This window comes from Penaeus chinensis, unplaced genomic scaffold, assembly GCF_019202785.1.
Source record: "Penaeus chinensis breed Huanghai No. 1 unplaced genomic scaffold, ASM1920278v2 CTG_4963, whole genome shotgun sequence".
Taxonomy (NCBI): Eukaryota; Metazoa; Arthropoda; class Malacostraca; order Decapoda; family Penaeidae; genus Penaeus; species Penaeus chinensis.
In genome coordinates this window covers 1-5000 of record NW_025918299.1, presented here as the reverse complement: position 1 = coordinate 5000, position 5000 = coordinate 1, and positions in this window count along the sequence as shown.

Sequence of the window (5000 nt, the reverse complement as noted above, 5' to 3'; positions counted from 1 at the left end):
AGGGATCGTTGGGACCGCAGCAATCACTATGGCATTACACAGCTTCAAATACCATGCAAGATTCTTGCTCACATCCTTCTGAGTTGTATCAGAGACCACCTGCTGAGGCACCAGGGGCCAGAGCAATCTGGATTCACTCCTGGTAAGTCCATAATAGACCCCATCCTGGCACTTTGAGTCATTGTAGGGTGCCATCTTTAGTTCAGGTGTGGGGTACTTGCAGCTTACATCGAACCTCAAGAAGGCGTTTGACACGGTGCATCGCGAATCACTCTGGGAAATCCTGGGGCTGAGAGGAATTCCAACAAGGATTGTTGGATTGAGAGCAAACCTGTATGCTGGTTCTGAAAGTGCTGTAAAGTGTGGTGGGGGCCTGTCGAGCTTCTTCCCTGTTAGTTCAGGCGTGAGGCAAGGCTGTTGCACCAACACTTTTCAACACCTGCATGGACTGGATACTGGGCAGAACTACTGTTCAAAAAGTAATTATGGAACAACTCTGGGCAATATCAATGTTACAGACCTCGACTTAACTGATAATGTTCCCATTCTGAATCTCTGGAAACCCTAGTGGCGGCCCTTGATGCATTTAGAAATGAAGCGAAGCCCCTGGGGCTAGAGGTCTCCTGGACCAAGACCAAGATCCAGGACTGTGGGGGCCTGCTGAGAGAACCTGTTCTACCAGTACAAGCTTGCGGTGAGAACACGCAGATCTCAAAGAGTTTTACATACCTTAGTAGTGTAATTCATGACTCAGGGCTGTCGGACGACCAGGATGTCAGCGGACGGATTCGTCTGGCGGAAGTAGTCATGAAATCCCTCGACTAGAGTATCTGGAGATGCCGGTACCTGTGCAGAAAGACCAAGCTATACATTTTCAAGGCCCTGATACTGCTAGTTTTACTCTATGGTAGTGAAACATGGACGCTATCTTGTACCAGAGCTGCAAAAAGTATCGGAACTCGGGAACTAGATTCCCAGATATTTTTTTTGGCTAGGCAGAAAATTTTCAGCAAAACTTGATAAAAAACAACCAAATTACGATATTTTATTGGAAACTTTCTCCAGACCCAATAAATTAGAAGCCCTTCAAATCTTTTTTGCGTAACATTGGTAGAACTATTGAACACAATACGCTTATCTAACAGAAAACTTTTGTCCTGTTTCCCAGGTTCCCCGAAAGGAAACTATTTTTTGCAGCTCTGTCTTGTACCTTGGACCCCTGTCATAAGGCCTTTTGGCACAGGTCCTTGCGCCAGATCACGAGGTACAGTGGGTGGGAAAACACTTCCAACGGCAGCATCGTGAGACCGGTACAGGACCTGTTACTTGCACAATCCGCAATCACCGACTCAGGCTATACAGGCACCTGGCGCGTTCCCCACAGGATGACCCTGCCCATCAGGTTCTCTCTTGAGACAACCCTGGGTGGAAGAGGCCAGTGGGACGACCGACGATATCATGACCTGGATCCCCACAGCCGTAAAACATAATCAGAATTGATGCAAGAGTCTGAGGAAATACATGCTTTAGCCTCTTTTCCATCCTCCGAAAAAAAAAAAAAAAAACATCAACTCAGTCCTACATTACAATCCTCCGACAAAAAATAAAAAACAAAAAAAACACGACATCAACTCAGTCCTACATTACCAACCTCCGAACTTGATTCACCTCAAATAACATAATAATAACTTAATAATTAACTTATTTTGCCTCAAATAACATAATCATGACAAAATTTAACTTGATTCACCTCAAATAACATAATAATAACTTAATAATTAACTTATTTTGCCTCAAATAACATAATCATGACAAAATTTAACTTGATTCACCTCAAATAACATAATAATAACTTAATAATTAACTTATTTTGCCTCAAATAACATAATCATGACAAAATTGAACTTGATTCACCTCAAATAACATAATAATAACTTAATAATTAACTTATTTTGCCTCAAATAACATAATCATGACAAAATTGAACTTGATTCACCTCAAATAACATAATAATAACTTAATAATTAACTTAGTTTGCCTCAAATAACATAATCATGACAAAATTGAACTTGATTCACCTCAAATAACATAATAATAACTTAATAATTAACTTAGTTTGCCTCAAATAACATAATCATGACAAAATTGAACTTGATTCACCTCAAATAACATAATAATAACTTAATAATTAACTTATTTTGCCTCAAATAACATAATCATGACAAAATTGAACTTGATTCACCTCAAATAACATAATAATAACTTAATAATTAACTTATTTTGCCTCAAATAACATAATCATGACAAAATTGAACTTGATTCACCTCAAATAACATAATAATAACTTAATAATTAACTTATTTTGCCTCAAATAACATAATCATGACAAAATTGAACTTGATTCACCTCAAATAACATAATAATAACTTAATAATTAACTTATTTTGCCTCAAATAACATAATCATGACAAAATTTAACTTGATTCACCTCAAATAACATAATAATAACTTAATAATGAACTTATTTTGCCTCAAATAACATAATCATGACAAAATTGAACTTGATTCACCTCAAATAACATAATAATAACTTAATAATTAACTTACTTTGCCTCAAATAACATAATCATGACAAAATTTAACTTGATTCACCTCAAATAACATAATAATAACTTAATAATTAACTTATTTTGCCTCAAATAACATAATCATGACAAAATTTAACTTGATTCACCTCAAATAACATAATAATAACTTAATAATTAACTTATTTTGCCTCAAATAACATAATCATGACAAAATTTAACTTGATTCACCTCAAATAACATAATAATAACTTAATAATTAACTTATTTTGCCTCAAATAACATAATCATGACAAAATTGAACTTGATTCACCTCAAATAACATAATAATAACTTAACAATTAACTTATTTTGCCTCAAATAACATAATCATGACAAAATTGAACTTGATTCACCTCAAATAACATAATAATAACTTAACAATTAACTTATTTTGCCTCAAATAACATAATCATGACAAAATTGAACTTGATTCACCTCAAATAACATAATAATAACTTAACAATTAACTTATTTTGCCTCAAATAACATAATCATGACAAAATTGAACTTGATTCACCTCAAATAACATAATAATAACTTAACAATTAACTTATTTTGCCTCAAATAACATAATCATGACAAAATTGAACTTGATTCACCTCAAATAACATAATAATAACTTAATAATTAACTTATTTTGCCTCAAATAACATAATCATGACAAAATTGAACTTGATTCACCTCAAATAACATAATAATAACTTAATAATTAACTTATTTTGCCTCAAATAACATAATCATGACAAAATTTAACTTGATTCACCTCAAATAACATAATAATAACTTAATAATTAACTTATTTTGCCTCAAATAACATAATCATGACAAAATTGAACTTGATTCACCTCAAATAACATAATAATAACTTAATAATTAACTTATTTTGCCTCAAATAACATAATCATGACAAAATTTAACTTGATTCACCTCAAATAACATAATAATAACTTAATAATTAACTTATTTTGCCTCAAATAACATAATCATGACAAAATTGAACTTGATTCACCTCAAATAACATAATAATAACTTAATAATTAACTTATTTTGCCTCAAATAACATAATCATGACAAAATTGAACTTGATTCACCTCAAATAACATAATAATAACTTAATAATTAACTTATTTTGCCTCAAATAACATAATCATGACAAAATTGAACTTGATTCACCTCAAATAACATAATAATAACTTAATAATTAACTTATTTTGCCTCAAATAACATAATCATGACAAAATTGAACTTGATTCACCTCAAATAACATAATAATAACTTAATAATTAACTTAGTTTGCCTCAAATAACATAATCATGACAAAATTGAACTTGATTCACCTCAAATAACATAATAATAACTTAATAATTAACTTAGTTTGCCTCAAATAACATAATCATGACAAAATTGAACTTGATTCACCTCAAATAACATAATAATAACTTAATTATTAACTTATTTTGCCTCAAATAACATAATCATGACAAAATTGAACTTGATTCACCTCAAATAACATAATAATAACTTAATAATTAACTTATTTTGCCTCAAATAACATAATCATGACAAAATTGAACTTGATTCACCTCAAATAACATAATAATAACTTAATAATTAACTTACTTTGCCTCAAATAACATAATCATGACAAAATTGAACTTGATTCACCTCAAATAACATAATAATAACTTAATAATTAACTTATTTTGCCTCAAATAACATAATCATGACAAAATTGAACTTGATTCACCTCAAATAACATAATAATAACTTAATAATTAACTTACTTTGCCTCAAATAACATAATCATGACAAAATTGAACTTAATTTACCTCAAATAACATAATAATAACTTAATAATTAACTTATTTTGCCTCAAATAACATAATCATGACAAAATTGAACTTAATTTACCTCCAATACATTATAATAAACTTAATAATTAACTTATTTGCCTCAAATAACCAATCAAGACAAAATTTTGAACTTAATTTACTCAAATAACATAATAATTTAATAATTGACCATATTTTAGCCTCAATAAAACATAATCATGACAAAAATAACTTAATTTACCTCAAAATAACATAAAGAATAACTTAAAAATTAACTTATTTTGCCTCAAATAACATAATCATGACAAAATTGAACTTAATATACCTCAAATAACTGAATAATGACGAAAAAATTTCCTTAAATTCGGCTCTAAAACCTGCTGGAGCGCCACCAGGAAAGAGGATATGCAAAACTATGCAAAATTAATATGCAAAAAGAAGAAAAGAGAGAGAAAGGAGAGAATCTTTTAAGTGACAAAAAAAAAAAAAAATAAAACAAATAAAAAAAAATAAAAATAATAAAATTAATAAAAAAAAATAG